Genomic DNA, 27,568 nt, shown 5'->3' on the forward strand with positions numbered 1-27,568 from the left:
ATGATTTAAAAACTATTAACAGGGATCAAGAAGTTTAAAAAAATAAAAGGGTAATTAAGCTATTGAATTATACTAAAAAAGAAATGTGGCAGATTCTGGCATTTGTTAATGTTTCTTTAAGTGCCTGCATCATAAAACTGAACTGTAAAATTATTTTCTATATGTAATACATATGACACAAAATGAATTTTTAGCAAACGTTAGGAAATTCTTTTGTTATAAATTACCCAGATTTTATAAACAAATCCCCCCTAACTTGGATTTTGTTTAAAGTAGTATATTTAGATCATACAAATAAATGTCAAGTATGAAAAGTGCATTATTGCAGTAATACCTCTTTGCAAGTCCAAAATTCTTGGTTTGTAATAAAACTGTAAAGAATTTTTTAAAAAAGGGAGTAAAACCATCAGTGCCATTTATTGAAGTCCAACATCTTAAAATGTTGCTCAACAAGTTGCAGAGAAACACGCCTGGCAGCAACATGTAACTGAAGAGAAACTACTCGTGCTTTTTTTGTTTTTGTTTTGTTTTGTTTTGTTTTTTACCATTTTACATTATTACTGTCTCTAGTATTTCCTCCTCCTCAAATAGAAGTTCGCATCCTCTATAAGGGTGCTCTTGATTCAGCCACTCTGCGCAGTCACCACTCGCATGCTTCGAAAATCACCTTTCTTCTTCATGTGTTCTCTTCAAACTGCCTGTGATGCCAGAAGGAGTAGATAACAACCTTTCTGTCTGAAATGGCAACATCACCTGTATTGTTAATTTTGCTAGGTAAATGGATTCATATTCCTGAAGATGATGGACAAATCCTGCATTAGGATTAATACAAAATCTTCTTTCTTGAATGTAGGCAAATGCACCTCTGTACTTCATTCCAAATGTTTCCACAATGCATGTGGAAACAAAGGCAGCATTCCTGGAGAGCCCTGCATTCCCGTGGATGAGAACTTTTCCTCCACTTTGGGAAAGCCCATCAATAAATTCTTCACTCAGTGGGGAGAGTATAGCTCAAGTGGCAGAGGTCCTGGGTTCAATCCCTGGTACCTCCACTAAAAATAAATAAATAAATAAATAAATAAATAAATAAATAAATAAATAAATAAATAAAATTACTCCCCCCAAAATTAAAAAAAAAATAAATTCATCATTCGGGGGAAAAACATATTTTATTTTCAATTGGATTTTCTGCAATATCCAAGACTAAATATCTAAATAATTGTTGAAAGTTGGGTTTAAAAATTTTGCTTCAATATTTTGTCTTATATGTATTATATGAGTTATGCCATGTTTCTGTAATATAGGTAGCTTGCTTTTCATAGCTGAAGACCTAAAAACAGTCCAGGTAAAATTTCCTACACCTCTCCTCTCATAGGGTAGGTCCACTCCATATGATCCAACAATCCCACTCCTGGGCATATAGCCAGTGAAAACTACTATTTGAAAAGATACATGCACCCCAATGTTCACAGCAGCACTATATACAATGGCCAAGACATGGAAACAACCTAAATGTTCATTAACAGAGGACTGGCTGAAGAAGTTGTGGTACAGTTATACAATGGAATACTATTTAGCCATAAAAAAGAATAAAATAATGCCATTTGCAGCAACATGCATGGACCTGGAGATTGTTATTCTAAGTGAAGCAAGCCAGAAAGAGAAAGAAAAATACCATATAACATCACTCATATTTGGAATCTTGGTGTCTTCTTTGCACTGTGGGAGCGAGGGGAACTCCAGCTTCAGGTCCTCCAAGGTCCTGGTCTGCAGACTTGTGGATGGGTTGGGCTGGGAGTGGGAGTTATCTGGCAGCCTGACCCTCAGACTGGCAGTGGCAGTGAGAGGAAGCAGGACAGGTAGACCAGAGGACTGAAGGGTAGGCAGCGGGCTTACAGTTAAAACATGCAGATTAAAGGGTCCCAGCAACTCCAGCAACAGCCGGGAAGAGGAAGGTTGGGAGGTTCATTCCCAGCCACCATGCTGCTGGTCTCCCCATCCCCTACCCCAGTCTCCACACTCATCAGGCCACCCCCAATTCTGAAATTTTCATCACCACCCCCTCAAAAGATACTTTATGTCAATCTGCAGTAAATTACTAATCCTACTCCCAGCCCTAGGCAGTCACTACTCTACTTTCTGTCTATAGATTTGCCTTTTCTGGGCATTTAATACAAATTGTCATAAAACATGTGGTCTTTTGTTTCTGGTTTCTTTCACTTAGCATAATGTTTTCAAGGTTCATCTTTGTTGTAGCATGTATCTCTACTTCATTACTTTTTGTTGCCGAATAATATTTCTTTGTATGGATACACTATTTTATTTGTCAGTTTACTAGTTGATGGACTTGTTGGCTATTATGAATAATGCTGCCATAGGCATTTGCATTCACATCTTTGTGTGGAGATAGGTTTTCACTTATCTTGGGTAGATACCTAGGAATGGAATTGCTTGGATCATATGGTGAATTTACATTTACCTTTTTAAAAAAGAACCAAAGTGTTTTTCCAAAGTAGTTGCATCAGTCATATTTCATCAGCAATGTGTGAGTGTTCCAGTTTCCCCACATTCTCACCAAAATCTTGTATGGATGGCCTTTTTATTTTTTTTAATCATAGCCACGCTAGTAGTTGGCAAACATATCTCACAGTGGTTTTGATTTGCATATCCCTAAATGACTAATAATGTCGAACATCTTTTCATTTGCTTATTAACACTTCCTGCATATTCTTTGGTGAAGTACCTCTTCAAATACTTTGCCTATTTAAAATTTAAAATTAAAAACTCATTTGCTAATTTGTAAGAGATATTTATATATTCTGAATACAAGTCTTTTAGCAGATATATAATTTATAAATATTTTCTCCCTGTTTCTGGCTTGATTTTAATTTTCTTAATCATGTCTTTTGAAGTGTAAAAGATTAAAATTTTGAAGCCTAATTTATTTGTTTATCTTTGGTTGCTTGTGCTTTAGTGTCATATCTAAGAAACCATTGTTTAATCCAAAGTCATGATGATTACACCTGTTTGCTTCTATATAAATTTTGCTCTTACATTGAAGTTTCAGATCTATTTTCAGTTAATTTTGATGTATGGTGTGAGGTAGGGTCTAACTCCATTCTCTTACATGTGACTATTGAGTTGTCTCAGCACCATTTGTTGAAAAGACTATTCTTTCCTCCATCGAATTGTCTTGGCAACCTTTTCAAAATCAATCGCTCATAAATGTGGTGGTTTATTTTTGGACTCTCAATTCTATTGCATTGATCTCGTTCTCTCTATGCCCTTGTGCTGGTATCACACTCTTGATTATTGTAGATTTGTAGTAAGTTTTGAAGCCAGAAAGTGTAAGTCCTCCAACTTTGTTCTTTTTCAAGGTTGTTTTAGTTATTCTGGTTTTCTTGAATTTTCATATGAATTTTCAGATCTGCTTGTCAATTTCTTCAAAGATTATACCTGGGGTTTTGATAAAGATTGCTTTGAATCTATAGATCAATTTGGGGAGTATTGCCATCTTAACAATATCCAGCCTCCCCATCACAAATGTGGGATACCTCTCCATTCATTTAAGTCTTCTTTACTGTCCTCCAATTATGTTTATAATTTTCAGTGTACAGGGCTTACACCTCTTTTGTTAACTTTATTCATAAATATTTTTATCACTTTAGATGAGATTATAAATGGAGTTTGCTACAGGTTGAATTACATCTCCCCAAATACATGTTAGAGTCCTAACCAACCTTGTCCTGCCCAGTACTTCAGAATGTGACCTTATTTGGAGATACGGCATTTTACAGAGGTAATCAAGTTAAAATGAGATCATATTGGTGGGCCTTTAATCCAATATGATTGTGCCCTTATAAGAAAGGGAAATTTGGACATAGACATGCACACAGTGAGCGCACCATGTGAGGACGGGAACTGTACTGTGACAAGCCACGGAACTACTGGAAGCTGGGAGAGGGGCTGGGAACACGTCCTTCCCTCAACAGCCCTCAGAAGAGACCAAACGTGCCAACACTTCTACCTCAGACTTCCAGCCTCCAGAACTGTGAGACAAAATGTTTTCTGTTTAAGCCACCTAATTTGTGGCATGTTGTTATGGCGGCTCTAGCAAACTAACACAGAATTGTTTTCTTAATTTTATTTTCAGATTCTTCCTTGCTGATGTATAGAAATACAGCTGCTTACATACTGATCTTGTACCCTGAAACCCTGCTGTACTTGTTTATTAGCTGCAATTGTGTGTGTGTGTGTGTGTGTGTGTGTGTGTGTGTGTATTCCTTAAAATTTTCTATATACTGGAGTGTGTTTTCTGCAAATAGAGTTTTACTTCCTCCTTTCCAATCTGGATGCCTTCAAGATTTGCAAATTGAATATTTTTCTGGCTTCCTACTCAGTTGCCTCTCTCTGTGGATATTAATTATACTTATTCTAAAATCTTTTCAGTTTGCTCAATTAACTCCAGGTCCCTGAATGTCGATTTCCACTGGATGCATTGATTTCCTCTTTTGTGATATTTGTTTTCCTTTGGTGTGTCTTAAATCACAGGAACACGTGACTGTGTGCTCATCCCTGCCTTTGCCATTTCCTGTTTACCCCTGTATAGATGTTCTATTTCTTCCTGCAGCCTCCTGTCCAAGGAACATGAGGGGCTGGGGCAAGACTTACGGTTAGTCACGAGCCCGAGGGATGGAGGATTCTCGATTGGGGCTGCTTGGCCTCCTGGGAGTTGCCCCAGGCTCTGTCCAAATGTTCACACCTACTGCCCCTGTCTTGGAGCAAGTGAAAGAGGACAAAGGGCCTAACCCTCCACTTACTGCCCCCACAGTCCCGAATCTTCACCTCTCAGTAGCCCCAGGCCCCTCTGCTCTGTCTCCATCTTCTCAGAGCCTCCAACACAATCCACTTCTCACAGTGGTTCTCTCCTGATACATTTTTTAAAAGTTTAATTTATTTTTTTCCATTTTTAAATTGAAATATCATCAGTTTACAATGTTGTGTCAATCTCCGGTGTACAGCATAGTGTTTCAGTCATATACAGACATATATCCTTTTTCCTATTCTTTTTCACTATAGGTTACTGCAAGATATTGAATATAGTTCCCTGTGCTATACAGAAGAAACTTGTTTATCTATCCTACATATAGTAGTTAGCATCTACAAATCTGATTTCTTTTTGATTAAGATATTTTTTATTCCATAAATTTGTGGCCACAAGGGATTAGAAGATTGACCTTGTCGGTTTCATCCTCTCATCTGTAAAATGGGTATACGATTCCTCTCTCAAAACATCAGAATGGGAATGAACACAGGGCAAATTTCAGACAGCACCTGAGCCTTAAGGTGCAGTCAGATATCCAAGGCTACCCCCATTGCCTCACCGCAAGCAAGTTTAGAAAGGGGCGGGGGCCAGAGTCTATGGGAAATCATGGGAGCAGGAAAGGCCAAGCACTGTCCCACTCTGGCTCTGCCCCCTTGAGATTTCCAGAGATTCAACAAAATGTGCTACCTTTGCTGGCAGTGCCCATATGACGGATGCCCAAGCCCATGGTGGTGGCCAGATGATGGATGCTCACTCTCAGCTGGCAAGGCTCAGGGCTGTGACTGTGAATGTGCACTGTTGGCACATATGCCCCTACACCTGGTTCACGTGGGTGCCCTGGCACACACACACACACACCACACATGCACGCCCATGGGCACACACACAGAAGCACACGCTGTCCTCTGCCCATATTGATCTCTGTTTCTTGATCTTTTCCTGTCCCTTTCCCACTCTTTCTCAAGGAATCTTCTCTTCCTCTATCTGTCTGTCTCCTTTTCTGTTATCTCAGCCTCAGTTTTCTTTTCTTTTCTTTCTTTCTTTCTTTCTTTCTTTCTTTCTTTCTTTCTTTCTTTCTTTCTTCCTTTCTTCCTTTCTTCCTTTCTTCCTTTCTTCCTTTCTTCCTTTCTTCCTTTCTTTCTTTCTTTCTTTCTTTCTTTCTTTCTTTCTTTCTTTCTTTCTTTCTTTCTTTCTTTCTTTCTTTCTTTCTTCCTTCCTTCCTTCCTTCCTTCCTTCCTTCCTTCCTTCCTTCCTTCCTTATCAGTCATCAACTGTGCTGCAGGCAGAGCAGTGGAGATCAATTCAACACCGGTCACAATGGCCCCAGAGCACAGGAGCCGAGGCTGAAGCTGCCCACCTGCCCTGACTGAGGATGACTGGTCATGGGGTGTGAAAATCAGGACCAATGGCCCACCGCAGTGAGCTCACAGCACACAGACACTGCTGCCCTGGGATGAGGCCCAGGGTGCCCCCCAGAACACCTCATCTTCCATCCCTCATCTCCTGGGCAGGGGTTCATGGGCCACCCCTGGAGGGACAGCTGTGGTTCCAGTCCTGGGGTCACCAGAGGAAGCCCTGCTGGTCCAACCTGGAAGAATGACTCGGGGTCTGGCTGTGAACCCCTTAAGCCCAGGTAAGCAGCCTCATGATGGACAGGGATGGGCCTGTTGCTGGGGGGCCTGGGCTCTGCCTGATCCCTGCCACCTCCTCCTCTGTGAAATAGCTGCCTATTTTCCATGTGGGATGTGACCTGTGGGATGTGAGTGTTACGGGACCTGAGTGGCCAACTAAGCAAGCACAAGTTCTTCCCTGCATTTCCTACTTCTGAGCTAATTTTCTCCATTCATTCATTCATTCATTTGTTCAGCCTGCCATGTGCATTGGGGTTGCAGCAAAATGATCCAGCCCTGCCTTTTGAAAGCTGTTTCCTCCTCCATGCAGCCCCGCATCCTCGCTTCTCTGGGAGCCTTTAGCTTATGGGCCCTTCAGCCCAGAGCCCATTGTCTGCTTCCTTGAAACTGACATTTAAGAGGAGATAAATCAGAAGGATGGAGAAAACTTTCTAACCAGTTGTGATCTGTTAAGATTAAAGACAAATATTGTAACAGAAGCACCCACATAGGAGCTTTTTATCTACATTAGAGCTTTTTATCCAAATGAGAAATTAGTCATTTAATCTGTGAGGAGGGGCAGAAGTTGGAGTTTGACAAACACATCAACCTCCAGAAAGACAAGAGCACTCAACTCTTTTTTTCCCTCCATTAGCAGAACACGCCTCCTTCTATGTGCGGCTCTCCTTTTTCGAGTGGAGAAAGGAGTGGGGAAGGGAGAAGGGGAAATAGGAAGGGGGCATTCTCAGACCATCAGTGTCCTGGCTGGTGCCGGTTCAGGAGCCTGAGAGCTGAGGGAAGCAGGTGGTGTGGCCCACGGGTCTTCATGTCCTTCCTCTTCAAGAACCAACCATCGCCTCTCTCCATGTACCATGTGGGAGGCAGGGAGGGAACTACACTTCTTGAGAAATGCTGTCAGCCTCCAGGCAGTTATCACTCTCAAATGAATGTTTCCATGATCAAAACCCAGTCTTGAAGAGCTTGCCATTATGGACCAGTTAAACATGTGTTGGGAAGAGTGTGTGTGTGTGTGTGTGTGCTGTCAACCTCTGTTGATCACTGCCACTGGGGAGGAACTTTCTTGGTGTCTTCCATGTGTTACCTCTTCCTTTATCTGAAGAGGAGGCTTCAGTTTACTCCACTTTAGCGATGTGGCAACTGCTTCTTGTGGGGTACAAGGGACTTGCCCAAGTCCAAACAGCCAGTAAGTGGCAGAACTCAGATGTAAATCAGCTGTGATCACTCCCAAGCCCTCTGGGGCCACAGCTCTCTCTACTTCTAATACAGGTGCACCAAGTGACTTCTCTCACCTCTCGCTTTGTGACAAAAACTCCTCCCTCCAAATTCTCATGCTCTGTGGGTTCCGAGCAGTGTTCTTACTGAGAGGCACCTTGGGCTTCTGAAGAAGATCATCATGTGGCCAGGGAGGCCCCCATACTGACCTTTAGCAGCATAGGAGTGAAGTAAAGGGAACTGACCAGAAATATTCCATGGGGAATATTCCACCCCCTACCCCCAGGATAGCACATCCACCATGATGCCACCGTGCAGAGGCTGTTCAAGGTCTCTTGACAGCTGTTGGTGACTCAGTGTCCAGAAGGAACAGGCTCAGTTCACAGGTCCCCAACATGCAGCTGAGAAGGAATTCGTGTCTATTGAACATGTACCATGGGCCAGAAACCTTTTAGTGCAATTTCTCCCTGAGAAGTGCTGGGAGAGAGATGTTATTGTCATGTCTCCATTGAACAGGAAAAGAGTGGAGGCTAGGGGATTAACACTATAGAATTATTTGTGCATTAATACTGGCTTTCCCATTGGACTCTTGGCTTCAGGAGCAGAGATCTGGTAAGCCCAGCACTGAGCAACACCATTTGTTGTCTGACCTCCAAATCTAAATGGCCTCTGACTACCTAGAAAAGGAAGGTTATGGGGCTTGCTGTGGCATGTCCTTTACCCCAGAATCCTTGCCCCAGGAATCGTCTGCCCTTGTTGTCATATAGTACAGAACAGGGACATTGGTGGGAGGCAGATATGAGTGACAGTCCTGGCTACAGTTGCTGGCTGTAATTTAACCTTTCTGAGTCTCAGTTTCTTGCCTGCTGTATCCACCCACAGGGTTTCTGTGATGATTAGAAGAGAGGACAGAGATAATAGATCAGTGTGGGACATAGGAAGTGGTCAGTAAAGGGTAGCCCTTCAGAAGGCAAGGAAGGAGCAGTGCTACACCACTCAAGGATCTGGGAACAGAAAGCTTCTATTCGAATGGAGCTCTGTCCCAACCCAGCAGCCGTGTTGGAACCTGTGGTGGGAACGTGGGGCAGCCTCATCCCAGAGAACTTCTCCCTCTTGCAGTGGCTCCTACTGCTCTCAGGATTTCTCCATATAAAGGTGGACCTGTAAAGGCACTTCCTTTCCCACATCAAGGGCCCTTGGAAAGTTCAGCATCCCAGGTCAACAGCATGAGCTCACAAGCTAGAGAGAAGCCGTGTTCTGGGCCAAGAGGCAGAGCCATGAGGTCAGTTTCTGTTGGTCAGGCAGAGTTTGCCATTTTGGAGAACACATCACATATCTTTCTCCAGGGAGGTTGTCCAGCCCCCAATCTTCTCGTGGCATTCATTTTGGCGTTCATTTGCACCAAATGTTTGGCCTCCCAGCCCCTAAGTGAGACAGTGCCCCATAGTTTAGAAGGTACACATAGATAACTGCTTGTGATGACACAAAGGGGTATGTCAGCTGCTTGTGGCATTTGCAGGGCACCTCGGCACACCCCTAACCTCAGTCCGACCCTTCCTAGTGTAGGTAAAGGGTACCTTCTTTCCGGAGACTTGACATCCGGTAATTCTATTCAGCACCGGCCCAGGAGCTGTCCTTGGTGCTGACCAACATCGCTCCTCTTTATGGCCAGGGGCGAAGGACCCCTATGACAGAGGGTGGGCTTTTAACTCTTCGTATAAAGCTGCACTTGGCTGCAGAGTTGAAAGTTCCTGAGCCTTCATGGTACCTGAAGCTTGATACCACCTGGCTGTCCTCAGCCTCAGAAGGTCGTGAGGCCCTGTTTGGCCTTGGGAATAGCACAACATGCACAGCCCGCTGCTTGTAGAGAAGGGACCAACAGGTCACAGTGCCTAGAGCAGAAGAAGCTGCAGAGGACGAACTCCCCCATCAGAGGCATAAGCTCTCCAGGGCAGCAGGATACCAGTCTTGCTCATAGTCCTAAAGATGTGTTTATTTGATGTACTCTTTCCCCTTTCCATGTAGTTAAAAGACATTTCTTATTCATCTGTGAAATAAGAGAAATGGACATCTTTAAGGAGATAAATTGAACTCAAGCCTTGGGTACAGATGGGACTTGACTCACAACCACTGCCTGGGGCAGGGTCCTTCTGGTTCTGCTATAAGACTTCCTAGCTTAGGATGAGGACTGAACCTCAGAAATCCCCTTTCCCTTCTCACAAGGATACCTCTGGCTCAATTATACTTATATCATTCATAAATGTCTGACCAGGACTCAGCTCATATTTCTAGCATAAATACACGCAGAGATGTTTGAGTGAAATGGGAATGGGGGGCTCTGGAGTCTCACACTCAGCCTTATTCCTACTCTCCAGGGTTCCCACTCCCACAGGATTTGCACTAAAAGCTGTGGTGCTAAACAGAGCCTTGGTAAACAGTGAACATTGAATGGGTTCAGGTGAGGGTGAACAGAAAAGTTTAGCCTGGGGGCATTTCAAAGGACCCTCACTTCCTCTACCTTCAGCTTCTCCTAGCCCTGCTAATTTGGTAAACATACATACTGTGGAATACCTTAAAGTATAAGTGCTTAGCCCAGATGAGAGAGAATGTCTCAGTTTAGAGAACTTACCCATAATCATGCTCTAGACACAAGAAAAATATTTAGCTCTTGTTATTTTATGCAGTAGACCTCCAGCTAAAATGGACACATCTGTGTGGAACTCTAACTTCTTTCCAAATTTCCACTGAAATGACCAACAACAGAATATGGAAATAGGAAAAGCATTCATAAATGCTAGAAGGTGGAGAAGTGCAGCATTGCCAAATCATAAATTCAGATATTTGAGATACTCCTTCAGAAAAAAATAGGACAAGACCAACTAGAAAGAAGGACCAATCCAATCCCTGGTAGAGCACCGTAAGCATCACCTGTGAATATCCAAGAATGAGAGACAAGGGCAGCTGGGGACACATATGGATTTCATCCTCCCCTGGGTCATAGCAAAGGTGTAGCATTAGTGCTGCACTAGATTTGTGTCCAATAAAAAGGATGACTTAAAGTATGTGAAGAATAGGGATATTGCCCTATGATTACCATTACAAATACAGTTAAAGAAATGTCTCTGAACAGGGTCAGAAATATATGGATTTTCATCTAACCCTCAATAACTGAGTGACCTCAGGAAAGTTACTTGATGATCTCTGAACTTCAATTTCTTCCATCAGTGAGGATGATCTTGAAATTAATTTCATAGAGCTGTGAGAATTAAATACAGTAATCCACATTATGGACTCAGCGCGGGGATGGAACTTAGTAGGTAAATATTACTTCCCGAATTGGTTCCAGTGTTAGATAGGTAACATGATCCATGTTTATATCTATTTAAAAAAGAGAAGTCCAGCTTCACTAATAACTAATATGGAGGTTGAGTCTGGCAAACCAAACGTCAGGTGGATTTTAGTCATGTCTGGCAAAGACCATGTATTAGGGCAGAGCAGGAACTCCCACTGCAGAAGGTGGACAGTGGTCCCCCTCACCACCAATTCCTGCTTTCAGAATTTTGCACCTATTGTAGTTTTCATGGACTCAGCTACAGATACATGTAGATTATCTTTTCTTAAATAGTTGAATCTTTGCTCATACTACCTTTGTCTGGTTCTGGTCTTAGGGTAATGCTGGCTTCATAGAATGATTTAGGAAGTCTTCCCTCTACTTCTTTCTAGAAAATTGGTATACTTTCTTTCTTAAATGTTTGGTAGAATTCACCGGTGAACCCATCTGGGCCTGGCGTTTTCTGTTTTGTAAGGTTATAAATTATTGATTCAATTTCTTTAATAGATATGGGCCTTTTCAGATTGTATATTTCTTCTTGTGTGACTTTTTGCAGATTGCGTCTTTCAAGGAATTGGTTCATCTAGGTTTCCAATTTTTGAATATACAGTTGTTCATAATATTCATTTATTGTCCTTTTAATGTCCATGAGACCTGTAGTGATGTCCTTCTTTTATTACTTATATTAGTAATTTTGTCCTTTCTTAGCCTTGCTAGAGACATCAATTTTACTGATATTTTCAAAGAACTAGCTTTTGGTTTCATTGATTTTCTCTATTGATTTCCTGTTTTCAGTTCCATTGATTTCTGTTCTAATTTTTTTTATTACTTTTCTTCTGCTTACATTGAATTTAATTTGCTCTTCTTTTTCTGGTTTCCCAAGGGGGAAGCTTAGGTGATTAATTTTAGGTCTTAATTCTTTTCAAATATATGTATTCAATGCTATAAAAATTTCCTTTAAGCACTGCTTTTGTTGGATTCCACCAATTTTAATAAGTTGTATTTTCATTTCATTTAGTTCAAAATACTTTTTATTTTGAGATTTCTTCTTTGAACCATGTTTCACTTAAAATTGTGTTGTTTAATTTCCAAGTATTTCGGGATTTCCTAACTATCTTTCTATTATTTATTTCTGGTTTAATTCCATTGTGATCTGAAAGCAGACATTGTATTTTATATTCTTTTAAATTTAATATGTGTTTTATGGCCCAGAATGTGGTCTATCTTGGTAAATGTTCCATGTAAGTTTGAGAAGAATGTGCATTTTGCTGTTGTTGAATGAAGTAGCTGATAGATGTCAACCATACCCAGTTGATTGATGGTGCTGTTGAATTCACTGTACCATTAATGAGTTTCTGTCTGCTGGGTTTGTCCATTTCTGACTGAGGAGAGTTTATGTCTCCAAATATAATAGTGGATTTATCTATTTCTCCTTCCGGTTTTATCAATTTTTGCCTCAAGTACTTTGATGCTCTGTTGTTAGGTCCATACACATTAAGGATTATTATGTCTTCCTGGAGAACTGACTCCTTTATCATTATGTAATCCCCCTCTTTATCACTAATGACTTTCTTTGCTATGAAGTCTGTTCTGTCTGAAATTAATACAGGTACCCCTGCTTTCTTTTGACAAGTGTTAGTATGGTATATCTTTCTACAACCTATTCCTTTTAATCTATTTGGATTTCTATTTAAAGTGGGTTTATGCAGACAACATATGGTTGAGGTCTTGTTTTTTGACCCATACTGACAATCTCTATCTTTAAATTGGTGTATTTAGATGATTGACATTTAAAGTGATTATTGACATAATTGGATTAATATATACCATATTTGTTACTATTTTCTATTTGTTGTCTTTTTTTTTGTTTCTGTTTTTGTCCTTTTACATTTTTTCTGCCTTTTGTAACTTTAATTGAGCATTTTATATAATTCCATTTTATCTCCTTGCTTAGCATATTTGTTATATATATACACACATTTTAAAAACTTTTTTAGCAGTTGTGCTAGAGTTTGCACTATACATTTACAACTAATTCAAGACCACTTTAAAATAACACTATGGATTCATGAGTAGTGAAAGTACCTTATAAGTACAGGATATTTCTAATTCTTCCCCCTATCCCTTGGATCATTACTGTCATAATGTCACTTATACATAAGTAATGCATATAATTATATACATATGCTTATATACAATGTATGTATATAATTATCAAAAATGTATACAACTATATATGCTTATGTACAAATCATATATATATGCATATATGCTTATATATGCAATTATTTTGAACAAACTGTCATCTGTTAGATTAAGAATGAGAAACTAAAAGTTTTTATGTTACCTTCACTTATTCAATTTCCAATGCCCTTCCTTTCTTTATAGATTAGACTCTGACCTATCATTTTCCTTCTCTCTGAAGAATTTCTTTTAACATTTATTGCAAGGCAGATCTACTGGAAACAAATTATCTCAAGTTTTGTTTGTCTGAGAAAGTCTTTTTTTCTCCTTTTCCTTTGAAGGAGATTTTCACATGGTGCAGACATCTAGGTTAGTTGTTTCTTTTCTCTCAACACTTCAAATATTTTGTTCCATTCTCATCTTCCTTTCTTGGTTTCTGAGAAGAAGTCAAATGTAAATCTTACCTTTGCTCCTTTATAGGTAAGTTTTTCTTTTTCCTTTTGGCTTCTCTCAAAATTTTTTCTTTATCTTGAATTTCCTGAAGTTTGAACATGATATGCCTAGGTATAGGTTGCTATTATTGTTGTTTTGGTATTTATCATTTCTGTTATAGTGTTTGTGATCTCTAGCATCGTTTTTATTCCTTCTTAGAATTTCTGTTTCTCTGCTTACATTACCTATCTGTTCTTGCATATTGCCTACTTTTTCCATTAGTGCTCTTAGCATATTAATCATAATTGTTTTAAATTTCCAGTCTGATTATTCCAACATTCCTGCCATATCTTATTCTTATTCTGATGCTTGTTCAGTCTCTTCAAACTGTGTTTTTTTTTTGCCTTTTAGCAGGTCTTGTAATTTTTTTGTTGAAATTTGGAGATGATGTACTGAGTGAAAGGAACTCTGGTAAACAGGCCTTTAGTAAAGTGGTGGTAAGGTATGGGGGGAGGGAAAGCATTCTCTAGTCCTAGGAGTGGGTCTCAGCCTTCTGATGGACCTCATCTTGGTCTTGAACTTCACCAGTACTTCTCCATTATTTTCCCCCCTAAGGTGGGACAGGATGGCTCGAGGGGGCTGGAGCTGGGGCATTTCCCTTTTCCTGGGTAGGTTAGGTTCTGACAAAATCCCTGTAGATTAGGCTTTGGCAAAATAGTTTTTGTGAGGACAAGCATTATCAAGAAGTACAGAATGCTCTGCTGTATTTTAAAATGATTCATTTCCCCCTCTCTCTACCAGAAGCATGAGGAGATTTTTCTGTGATATTCATTCTGAGGATTTGGCATAGCTCTTGGAGGTAAAACTCACAGAAGTGTGGGGTTCCCTGATGACTGGATGCCCCTAGAGTTTTTAACTCTCAAACGTGTCCATTTTGAACCTCCAGAAATTCATCAGTTGCTCTCACATTGGCTCCCCTGAAGGTTTTTGCTCCATTAACTTGCATCTGCCTGTCTATCTCTCCAATATGGGGGATAGCAGTTTGTCCTGTGACTTCACTTCTCTGAAGAATCTAAGAGGAGTTGTTAATTTTTCAGTTTGTTCAGCTTTTTACTTGTTAGGACAGAGTGGCAACTTCTAAACTCCTTACATGTTACACTAGAATACCAAATCGTTGAATCTTAACGTGCTCTGTGAGGAGACGTAGAATGACCGTGGAAGTCCTCTGTACCACAGAGAGGTTTGCTGGTTACCACATGCAAATTACTAAGAGGATCATTGAAATTCATGAGGTTACACCTTTGTCTTTGATAAAAGGACAAGTGTTCTAAATTGTTGACATTAATGGAATTTTTCCTTGATCTTTAATGTGATGGAAAATGAGCAGTACCTCTCAAGGAAAGGAGAGACATGGTCAGATTTGATCATTTGAAAGATCACTTTGGCTGCATCACGCAGAATAGGTCTCAGGCAACCTCAGCAAGAATGGTTTTAATCTAGTGTTTGGGGCTGAGCTCTTTTTACTCACACTTCCGATACCAAATGTGTAGATTTTTCCCCCTTCACACCAACCACTTCTCTGACTTTCCAGACAGCAACTGGGCATCCTACAGTTCAATTCAATTCTGACAACCTGAGTTAGCATGAGACTCCACAGATTTAAAGACTCAGTCCCATAAGAGTGCCCTCACTAGTCGCAAATTTCAGGCCCCCAGGTTACCCACACTACCATCAAATTGGATTCCTGTGACACCATACAACACACCCCCAACCTGAGTTTCGATAATTTGCTAGAATAGTTCACAGAACTCAGGAAAACAGTTTACTTACAATTACTGGTTTATTATAGAGGATACAGCTCAGGAACACTCAAATGGAAGAGATACGTAGGGCAAGATATGAAAGGATGTCATGGCTTCTCCAGACTTACCATCTTCCTGGTACCGCAATGTGTTCACCAACCTGGCAACTCTCTGAATTACATTGCTTCGGGGTTTTTGTTTTTGTTTTTTTTATTGTTTAGGGGTTTTTATGGAGGTTTAATCATGTAGATATGATCGATTATTAACCTGTTCTTCAGCTCATCAACCTCTTAGAAGCTGAGGACGGGGATGAAAGTTCTAGGATTCTGATCAAGGTTTGGTGTTTCTGGTGACCAGCCCTCATCCTGGAGATACCTAGGCATCTGCAAAGAGTACCCTTATTAGAAGAAAAGACACTGCTTTCACTCAGGAACTTCCAAGGCATTTAAGAGCGCCATGTCAAGGACTGGTGGCAAAGACCAAATATGAACTTAAGAAGGTTGGCTCTGATGGGAAAAGAAAGCAGAATGGGAACTATGAGGCCTGGACATTCTTGGTATTTTTTGAAAATGAGAAAGGTTAGATGTTTAAATGAGAGATGAGAGAGGGTATAATTAAATGCACTATATTAAAAAGGAGATATGGCATCCAGAGGAGAGGATGAGAGAATGACCTATGAAAGAAAAGGAACTGGGTCCTCCACCATGACAGGAGGGAAGAAGGGAAGGATGCAGGCAAATGTATAAATTTGGGGGTAAGATTTGAGGCAGTTCCTTATGATGGTTTTAAATTTCCCTATGAGGTAAAAGAAGGAGAGTCACCATCTGACAGGGAGGGAAACAGAGAGAAGCCTGGGGTTTGGTAAAGGCCTGGAGGATTTGAAATTGTTGGGAATGTTTGAAGAATCTACAAGAGAGTAGAGTGAAAAACTCAAACCATGAAAAAAATAAAGCCATAAATGTAACTCTATTATACAAATTAAGACATTTGTTGCAGGAGAAGGGGGAGGGGAATCGAGAGAATGATCATGTCCCAGGTTTCGGGTGAGTTCCTGGGACTGGCCACCAAGTAGGGGTCCTTGGCACCATGCAGGAAAGAATCCAAGAGCGAGCCATAGTAAAGTGAAAGCAAGTTTATTTAGAGAGATTCACATTCCATGGACCTTCTCAAAAGGTGAGAGCAGCTCGGAATGTGAGGGTGGTTAGTTTTTATGGCCTGGGTAATTCCACATGCCAGTGAGTGAGAGGAATAGTCTATTTTGGGGAGGGGCAGAGATTTCCAGGAATTGGGCCACTGCCCACTTTTTGGCCTTTTATGGTCAGCCTTGGAAATGTCCTGGCACCTATGGGTGTGTCATTTAGCATGCTAATGTATTACAATGAGCACGTAATGAAACTCAAGGTCTACGGGAAGTTGAATCTTCTGCTATCTTGGGCCTAGTCAGTTCTAACCAGTTTTTGTCATCAGCTGTGTCATTCTTTTAATAGTTGTATCCTTCCCCCTTCCTTCTTGTCTCACATTGTCTCCATCAAAAGATAACATAAAAGGAGTGATGATATGAGCCATGAGTGGGGAGAAGATTGTCCAAACAATTGGACATTTACCAATTTGTAACACATTTAACTCTCACTGCACAAACACCTAGGATGTCTAGAAAGATTCCAAATCAATAAGAAAAAGAATAATCAATAGAAAACTGAGCAAAAACCTTGAGCAGGTGTTTTACTAAAGAGTAAATTCAAATGACTGATAAACATGTGCAAAGATGTCTGATGTCATTCATCATCAGTAAAACAAAAATTAAATCCACAAGACAATACTATACAACAACCAGATATACAAAAATTGAGAAATCAACACATAAAGTATTGGTAAGGATTATGTATTAGTTTCCTATTGCTGCTGTAATAAATTACCAAAATCCTAGTGGCTTAAAACAATACAAGGCTACCGTCTTACAGTTCTGGAGGTCAGTCTCATTGGGATAAATTCAAGATTGCTGGAGGCTGTAGGAGAGAATCTGTTTCCCAGACTTCTACAGCTTTTATAGGCTATCTACTTTCTTTGGCTTGTCATCCCATCCTCCATCTTCAAAGCCAGCAATGTACCATCTTCAAATCTCTCTCTCTCTCCCCTTCTGACTTCTGCTTCTGTCATCACACCTCCTTGTGTGACTCTGAACCTCATACCTCCCTCTTATATGCGTCCTTGTGATTATGCTGGCCACTCCCATGCCCCCTAATCTCCCCAAGTCAAGATCCTTAACTAATCATATCTGCAAAGTTTGTTTTAAATAATGTAAGGAAAGGACACATATTAACAGTTCTGGGGATTAGGACATGGACTTTCAGGGGGCTAGTTTATTCTGCCTACCACAGGTTGGAATAATGGGCACTCCATACACTGCTGGTAATGTGCTTAAAGCTGCTCCAGGTTCCTTGCTCAAAACCCACCAATCCCCACCTCTAGCAGGAGTTAACATTATTCTTTATGTTAAAGAGTTCAAAGGTAAGAAAGGAAGCTGCAAACAAACCAAAAGAACCCAGATGGAACCACCTGAGACCAAGATGGCAACTGATCTGATCTCCAACAGACCCTGAGTCTCACTACACAGTGACTTGGCTACATTAGCATATTAAATGACACACCCACTGGTGGCCATGACCAGATATTTAGGACCAAAAAAAGGATAACAAGGGGGTGGCACCCTACTCCCTCGGAAGAGCCTGCCCCTCCCCCAGTAACTAATGCATATGACTCCCCATCATTAGCCTCACTCCTCCTCCCTTTGTCTTCACTCTTTAAAATTAATTCCCTTTCACCACGTGGGCGAGATGTTGATTTGTGAAATTCGTGACCGCTTCTCCATTTTTGGTCACTGAATAAAGCTTGTGCAGTGTTATCAGCTTTGGTTTTGTTATTGGGCTGCCTTTAACACGAATGGAAAAAGAACCCTCCCCCGCTGAGCCAGAGAGCCTCGCCAAGCTAGGGCCTGAGCAGGGTCCATATGACTTAACTCGGTAACAGATGAGTGTTTATTAGTACAACTGCTTTAGAAAACAATTGGATATTTCCCAACAGAATTGAAAGTGTGCATTTCCTATGACCCAGAAGTTGCATTTCCAGCCTACACCTGAGGGAACCCTTGCACCTCGGCACCAGGAAACAGACACTGGAATAATCAAAGGGGTCGAGTCCTAGTATCCACCTCTCTGATCTCATCTCCTTTTATTTTTGGTCTTGCTTACTCTTCTCCAGACACACAAGATGTTGTGTGATGAAGAATTTGGCTGGCCTTTGTCCCCTTGTTCCTGGTGGGGGGAGTGCCTGAAACCCGTGGAGTTTTCTGAGTGATACAGGTGTCTTCACTATTCCTGGTGGGCCTTGAGAGCACACCTGAGCTCATGCTAATGCGGTAACTCAGGGTGGGGACTGACCATCCAGAAAGACCAACCAAGTGATAAGAGGATTGGGGCTTTGAGTCATGTGACATAAACCCGTCTTCCAGGGTAAAGGGAAGGGGCTGGAGATTGAACCATATGGGCAATGCATGATTTAATCATGCATATGCAATGGAATCCAGGACACAGAAAAAAAACTCTGGACACAGAAGCTTAGGTGAACTTCCCTGATTAATAATACTATGTTCCAGGAGGGTGATGCACTGTGAGTCTGTGGGGGAAGAAGCTTTGCTTTGGGGACCCTCCCGGATCTTGCCCTATGAGACTCTCCTTCCTGATTTAAATCCTTTTTGTTATGGTAAGACTGTAATCATAAGTACAGTGCTTACCTGAGTTCTGTGAGTTCTTTTAGTGAATTCTTGAACTTGAGGGAGTAGCCAGTTGGTCAGAAGTGTGGGTAGCCTGGGGACCCCTGAACTTGGGGCTGGTGTCTGAAGTGAGGACTTATGGGTGTCTGATGTCTTGTGAGGACTGGACCCTTAACTTGTGAACTCTGGCCTAACTCTGGGCAGTTAGTGACAGAAGTACATCGCACAGACCCTTTGGTATTGGTCCTGCCTGGAGACTGCTGCACTGGCTCCTCCTTCTGCTGGAACACCTCGCCTCAGATGGCTGCATGCCTTGGCTTAGATGTCAACTCAGTGGGAAATACCATAGACCCTCCCAATGCAACTTCCCACCCTGGTAATTTCCATCTCTTTCCCTGCTTTTGTTCCTAATTAGGACTTCTCATCTTTTGACATACACTATTATTTATCTATATTTTTTCCTATTTTTTGTAGTCTTCCACCCCTAGAATGCTCATGTGGGAAGGGATTTGATCTGCTTTGATCATTCTTCTATCCCAATGCCTAAAGGAGTGCCTGGCACATAGTAGGTGCTCAAGAAATATTTGTCCAATGAATGAATGAATAATAGCAAAAATGTCAGCTTCCCAAATGTCTGCTAATAGTAAACCAAATAAATGTATTATAATAGAATACCAAACAACAGTAAACATGAATAAACTAAATAAATTCATCAACGTGGTGGATGAATCTCACAAACATAATATTGATGATACAAGCAAGTGACAGTAGGAAATATAGAGTATGATTCCATTCACACAAGTTCAAAAATGGCATACATATCTAGGGGTAAAAGTTTAAACAGAGGCATGGGATAATGGTTACCTCTGGGAGGGAGGTGGTAGTGAGACAGGAGGGAAGGGGGCAGGGTATGACCACTGAAGGATTGACACAGCCATTGAGGACAAGACAAACTGGTTAGAACCAAGATGGCGGAAGATCCATCTTCCAGTAGACCTGGAGCCTCATGGTGCACCGACAGGCGCCCCAACAGTTTCATAAAAGTCAAAAAGTGGGCAGGGGCCTGATTCCTGGAAATCCCTGACCCTTTCCCAAAGTAGTCGGAATAATTCACTGACCTGTTAGCATATGAAATTACTGGGCCCATTAAAAAACTAACAACTCTGCACCTCGTGGTCGCTCTGTCTCTTGTCTCTTGCCTTCTGAGAGAGGCTGCGCTCTGTCTATGGAGTGTGTATCTCTCTAAATATACTTACTTTCGCTTGACTATACCTTTCTCTTGAATTCTTTCCTGCGTGAAGCAAGAACCTATTCTCTCGCAACAGTAGGGAGAAGGGATAAGGGGGGAGCAACTGGGGAGGACAGAAAGGGGGCTTCTCATGTACTGGCAATGCGCTGTTTCTTAACCTAAGTTCTGATTCCATGGGTGTTCTCACGTGATTCTTCTTAAAACTGTACATATACATTTCATACACTCTTCTGAACATCTAACATATTTCACAGTTTAAGAAAAGGAGAGAAAGAACTGGGTGACTGAGTAGTGTTGAGGTCTCAGTTCCATTGAGGAATTTAGTGTGACTTTAGAGTGCTAGCAGGGCTGTGTCATTGCCTCTAGCAGCACTTAGATACGTGAGGGTACATCTGGAGAAGGCAGAGTTGGATTCATCTGTCACTGGAGTTTTGCCGGGTGGGAGACAGGAAGGTAAGACAAGAAGGGAAATCTAGCGTATTGGCAAGGGAGCAATTGAAAACCTGTTCTGTGGAAACAAGGCTAAAAGGGGAGGAAAGTAAAATTAGGAGGGAGAAAGCTGAAATCCTGGGAAGACCTAGTTTGGGCCGGGAATCAGAGATCTAGAGAACCCAGTGCAGTCAATGACCAGAACTCCATGGGTGTAAAAAGCTAAACCAGTATAATCATTGTGATGGGACGTCTTAAAGCGGGGGCACATCTGAGACAAGACAATGTCTGGGTGCAATAGTGGCTGAATTGCTACGGGCCTATGTATTTTGGTTCCCACAACCTGCAGAAATCCCTCCACCTCAAAGCCAGCCCAAATAAAGCAACGTTTCTAAGTACTACTGAAAGGGAGCAGGACCCTGTGCCGTCCCCTCCCCTCAACCCCTGACTCTTGTTTATAGAAAAGCTGAAGTCTCCCAGGCCTCCCTGAATCACAGACGAGCAGGCTCAAGTTGTTCATTAGGACAAGCCTGCAGGCATTGGGGGATGGCAATGACTCTGACCGCTTGTCTCAATGATTAGCTGAGATTATTCCTTAATTTCCCTTTAAAACTTTCATGGCTGAACAGAATCTTTGGAGATGGTTTTTTTGAGGGGGGATGCTGGGTACACCAGGTTGCAGCCATTCTGATTAAAAGCAGCTTTCCTTTTTGTTACTAAGGTTCTTGCCCCCAGGATCATAACCCTGCCCCTTCCTCAAACAGAAACCAATTACTCTTATCTAAGTCTCAGAAGGCAGCAGCAGAGAAGAAATAAGAACTAATTAGAAGCTACCGAGTCCAAGATGGTGGAGGATCTGACTTCCAGGGGACCCCGAGCCTCATTATATGCTCATTGTAATGCATTAGCTGCTAAGTGACACACCCACCAGCGCCATGACAGTTGACGATTGCCATGACAACAACCAGAAAAGCCCATACAAGGACTGAAAATCTCAATCAAGGACTGATTGGCTTCATCACACCTGGAAGAAGGGCATGATGGCAGAAGCTTCTCATAAAAGCCCATGTGGCCTGACTCTGCCTGGAACTGTCCCTACGGCCCATCTTGGCCAATGGCTCCGCCTTGAGCACCTCTTTCTAATTGGAGTGCTTCTCTTCCCTTCTCCCTGCTTTCCTTCCATTTCCCCTTCTGAGCAATAAAGCAGCTGTTTACTTGGTCCCTCTGCCTCTGCTATGCGATTTCTTTCACAGTCTGAGGCAAGAACTCACACTTTGGTGGGCCTCCTAATTTATGGGTCCCTCCATCTGCTAACACTACCAGTGTGTGCATCTGGTATTCTGTCGCTATGCAGATACACCTCGGACTCCCTCCCCAGCATGGGTAAGGGGGATAGCAGACAGCAGGAGTGCTTGGAACAAAAGGATTTTTGGCTCCTCCCCTTTCTTTGACCTAGGCACTTTTGGCTCTGTCTATCCAGTAGCAAACACTTATCACCATTAGCACTATTAGCGCCATTAGAGTCTCCTGGTCTGTCACCATTATCCATTATCTAACTGTTGCACCAGCCTTTCAACTACTGCCTCCGCTTCCCATGCGCATACTACAGAGTTCTTCTTCGAGGCCACAGTGGCAATGCTGTATTCATTGGCAGTAATGGATCATACTTATTCTCCCCATAATCACTGATAGAGCAAAAAGGAGGGGAAAATCAGAAACTTGTGGACATCTCAATAAAAAGAGATGACAAGGTAGTCACAGAAGCCTGTAATTATATTGGTGATTAAAAAGTATTTCTAAATTTACATATAGTAAAATTCACTCATTTTTGGCTCTTTTAAGTCTTAACAGATACATAGAGTCATGTGACCACCATCACAAATCAAGATACAGATACACTTCCTGGCCCCTAAAAATTTCCCCATGCTTTTGTCAACCCTCCCTTATCCCTCACCCCAGCAACTCCTGAGGACCACTGATCTGTTCCTCATCTCTACAGTTCTGCCTTTTCTACAATGTCATATAAATGTCATGTACATGTGTGAATGAAAATACTGCAAGCCATATCAGTAAACAAAGAATGCTGAAGCCATCAAGTCATCAGCAGCTGCCACCACTCCACAGTGAAGACAAGCCTGCAGCCTAGCCTCTGCAGCCACTCACAATGGTGCACTCTGAGGGGACTCAGAATAAGAAAAGACAGGATACTGGCCCTAGATAGCTAGATGCTTGTCAAAGGAATGAATTCAATGAGCCCAAGTGTTTGCTCCCTCCCATACATAGAAAATTCCTCCATACATACTAAATTCTTTAACTTGAGATGCCTGATTTTCTTTAGTTAACAAGTAATCTTAATGTTCCTACTACCTGGTCTTTGTTGTAAAGCTCCTATATATCCTGGCTCCCCCCCCCACCTCCAACTCTTCAGAGCAGTCCCTCACAACAATCTGAGAGGCTGTCATCCTGGGCTCAAGTCCTCAAAATCGTCCACTGAATAAAACATAACTCTCAACTTTTAGGTTGTGCATTTATTTCAGTCGACACATGGAATCATACAGTTGGGGTCCTTTTGAGTCTGGTTTCTTTCACTTATAATGCTTTCGAGAATCACTCACGCTGTGGCTGAGGAGTAGTCCACTATATGGATGTATCAGTTTGCTGACCCATTTGCTCACTGGAAGGACTTTTGGGTTGCTTCCAATTTGTCTCAGGAACTGACATAATACAAGATATATTTCAGTAGCAGTGGAGGTTTGGACTTTATTAACCAACCTGACCTAACTAACACATACAGAATAATCATTCTTCTCAAGTGCATATGGGACATTTACCAAAATAGCACACATTCTGGGTCATAAAGAATGTATAAGCAGATTTCATATAATTGAAACAATTTCAGAGTACATCTCTGCCTTTTGTATAATTAAATTGGGACTCAGCAACAGGAAGATGACTAGAAAATCCCCTAATATTTGGAAACTAAGCAACACCCTTCTACATAACTCACAGGCCAAAAGAGAAATTAAAATGGAAATTTAAAAAAATCTTTAGCTAAATGATAATAAAAACACATTTAAAACCTGTAAGAGACAGTAAAGTAGTGTTAAAAGGAAATTTATAGTTTTAAATGTATATAGTAGAAAAGGAGATTGAAAACCAATGAGCCTGGCTTCCAACTTAAGAAATAAACAAACAAAAAGGAGAATAAATATCCCTCCAAAGTTAGAAATATCAAAATAATAAAACTAAAGATAGAGATCAATGAAATATAAGGCACAGTTGAGAGAACTCAACAAAGTTGAAAATCGCTTCTCGTGGAAAAAAATTATAAAATTGACAAAACTTCAGCTAGTCTGATCAAAGAAAGAAAAATGCAAAGATTCCCCAGCATCAGAATGAACAGTGGGACATTACTACAGATTCTACAGACATCTGAGGAATAATATGAGGGTGTTAGGACAACTTGTCAGTAAATCTGCAGATTTAGACAAAATGGAAAAATATTTCAAAAACACAATTTACCAAAGTGACATAGGAAAAAGTGGATAATCTGCATGGCCCTATATCTATTAAAGAAAACGAATTTGTAATTTAAAAACTTCCTACAATAGAAGTCAAGGTGCAATTATGCTGTACACCAGAAATGGACACATTGTAACTGACCATACTTCAATTTAAAAAAAAGTCAAGGTGGAGATGGTTGTTTGTGTTCTCACTGAAAATCTGTCAAGCACAAATTTATGATTTGTGTACTATCATATATGTATATTGCACTTATAAAAAGCTGTAAATGTTCACTTAAAGTAAACAAATAATATTGGGAGTGTTGGGTGGGGGTATAAATGAAACGAAGTTGGTTGGCCATGAAAATTGTTGAAGTTGCATCATTAGGCTTATTATACCTTCTTAGGTCCTTTGTAAATGCTTGCAGTTTTCCATAATAAAATGTTTTTGTAAAAAAAAAAAAAAAAAAAGTCAGACCATAACATTACTGTGGAAAACCCTCCACCAGCTTTGCAGCTCCCTCTGACTCAAAGCCACAATGGGCCAATGGCCAACCAGGATCTTTTTGATCTGGTTACTCCCTGGAATCTCAGTCTGCACCACATTCTCACTCATTTTCATACCACTCTGGCCTTGTTATGGCTTGCACATGCCCAAGGCATATTTCCATCCCAAGGTGCCTTTGCACTTGCTGTTCCCTTTGCTTCAAATGTTCATTCTTCAGACTCAGCACGGCTTACCTCAGTCAGGTCTTTGCTCAAATGTCACCCTTTCAGTGAAGACTTCCCTGACTACCCAAAATAAAATAACTGACTCCATACATTGATACCCTGTCCCTTCTCCCTGTCATGCTTTTCTCCAGAGCATCTGCTTCATCTGACATATGAAATATTTACTTGCGGTTTTATTTACCTCAAAGATGCAAAAATGCAAAAATTCTCCCTCAAAAATGCAAATTTCAACCAGACTGGGATATTCACACCTGTATCCCAGTGCCCAGAATGGCACTTCGCATATAGTAGGTGCTTAATGAACCCATACTGACTGAATGAATAAAAAAGGTCCTCTGCCTCTCCAAGGTGTGTTACCTTCCCATTCCTCCATCCAGGCCTCTCCAACCTGCAGGCTTCCTGGTCCCAGATTTGTTCCATATTCACCTGAGTCTGGGCAGCCTGCAAGGGTCATTTCTGACCTCGGCCCCACCTCCCCAAACCCAGGCTGTTGCCAGAGAACAGGGATACCCCTTCAGAGAGACAGGAGGCTCCGCTGGGAGCCAGAAGACTTCTTAGTGGTTTTGGAAAAATGGGGACTATGGAATTTCTCAAGATGGTTTTGGACCCTTGCTCTGCCACTTACCAGCTCTGAAATCCTGCAGGGTCACTTCACTTCCTAACCATCTGTTTACTCATCTGTCCCAGGGCAACAACACCAACACCAACCATATAGAGTGGTTGTGATGGTTAATGGGCATAACCAGAGGGACCAGATTTGCCCGCGGAAGCTCTTTAACTGTCAGATGCTGATGATAAAAATTTTGGCGGCTCTCAGAGAGCCCCCAAAGGGTCTTTTATAGGAGGTGGACACATCACCTTTTAGGTTGTTTGTTACTTTATCCTTTATAAAATGAAAAGCTGGCCCTGTCGCTCCCTGCTCCCTCCCTCTTTACCCTCAACCCGTGCCCTTGCCCAGCGCCCTGTGCCCTGGACACGCGCTCTACCTCGCCATGCACCTTCCGTTCGGCACTTTCCCTCTCCACGAGCCTGCCACGCGCCCCTCCTCACCCGGCGCTCTCGCCCCACACACACTCTCTCGCTGCGCCCTCCTTCTCCCGGCGCCCGCCCCGCACCCTTGTCCCGCGCCCGCCCGCTCCCCGCGCTCTCGCGCCCGCCGCTCCGTGCCCGCTCCGTGCCCGCCCACGCTCGCTCCCTCGCTCGCGCTCCCCGGCGCCGGCTGCGGAGGGAGCCGCTCTGCCCGCAGCTGGCGCAGCGCGGGGGCGGCCGCGGGTGGGCGGGTGCCGCGGGCCCGGGTGCCGAGCATGAGCCGCCGCCGGCGCCGGCCGCGCGCTGCTCGGGGCCCGACTGCGGCGCGAGGGCTGCGCTGGAGCTACACTGGCCCGGACAGAGGTAGGCAGCGGCCGGCGACCCTCAGTCCCTCAGTCCTTCCCTCCCTCCTGCGGGTCGTCCCCTCCGGTCCCGGCGCGGACAGGGCGGGGCGTGCGCGGGCCCGGGGTCCCGCCCCGCGCGGCCGTCGTGGGGTCGGGGCGCAGGCTCCCGGCGCTGGCCGGGGGACGCGCGTGGAGGAGGGCGTGCGGGAGCCCAGTGCGGAGTTGCCGAGAACTCCGCCCCGGGCTGGGCAGCGCCGGGACCCCCAGTACCCCTCGCCTGCGGGGCACCGGGCGGCCTCAGCCTGGGCGTGACTGGAGCGCACTCGGCAGGTTGGAATGGGCACCCGCTGGCTGGTCCCTTGTCCCGGGCCTGGCGTGGAGGAGGGGGCTGGGAAATACGAGGCGCTGGGGCTGCGCAATTGGAAGTTTCCATTGGCTTGTCTGCATTCTGGGGCCCGCGGTGGCATCTCACGCCCTTGCTGTTTGGCGAGGAATTGGGGCGTGAGCTCAGCATTTGAGGGGAGCCGGCCAGGGCGAGATGCCCACCTCTGCACCGTGAACAAGAGTCATTTCAAGGACCGCGCTCTTTTTGCCCAGGCCCTCCCTGCTGGAAATAGAGCCTGGGGCAGGTGCAGCTGGTTCTGGTCTGCTTATGTGAGGGGATAGGGGGCCCTTGCTGTTCAGGGAGGGACACACAGCCGGCCCCTTGTCCCCTGTATCTCTAGCTGCTTCTGCGCCATGGGGCTGGTGGATATTTACAGCGAGGCCACCTGCCTCTTGGGAGCCGGTGGCACCCTCCTTCCCTGCTTAGAGTTGGGAGCCCCGTCTGGTTCACCCTTCCCACTGCTGCCCTGGTTCTCTTACCCTCTGGAGCAAGGGAAGGGCCCGCATGGCCATCTACCCCAGGGAGCCTGGACATGCAGATTCAGGTTGGCGTGCAGGGCCACCTCACAGAGGAGGTCTGTTCTGCTCCTCAGGGATCTCCCACCTCCCTCTGGACTCAGTCTTGCCCAACCCAGCCTAGCGTGTGTCCAGGCCCTTCCCTGCCTGGGTAGGATGTGTAGCACCCTGTTGTGAGCAGGAGGCCACAGGTCTT

General features: G+C 43.0%; 1 protein-coding gene and 1 pseudogene across 1 annotated transcript in view; one reads left to right on the plus strand and one right to left on the minus strand.

The window, feature by feature from the left end:
* Positions 1–623: 623 nt before the first annotated feature.
* On the minus strand, positions 624–26,405 carry LOC105072746 (serine/threonine/tyrosine-interacting protein-like; annotated as a pseudogene).
* Positions 26,360–27,568, plus strand: part of RASGEF1A (RasGEF domain family member 1A) — an 86,478-nt gene continuing 85,269 nt past the window's right edge. The window contains exon 1 of the mRNA XM_074374435.1: positions 26,360–26,491. The gene's annotated coding sequence lies outside the window, so the exon portion shown is untranslated. The remainder of the gene's footprint in view (positions 26,492–27,568) is intronic.

This window comes from Camelus bactrianus, chromosome 11 (genome assembly GCF_048773025.1).
Source record: "Camelus bactrianus isolate YW-2024 breed Bactrian camel chromosome 11, ASM4877302v1, whole genome shotgun sequence".
NCBI lineage: Eukaryota > Metazoa > Chordata > Mammalia > Artiodactyla > Camelidae > Camelus > Camelus bactrianus.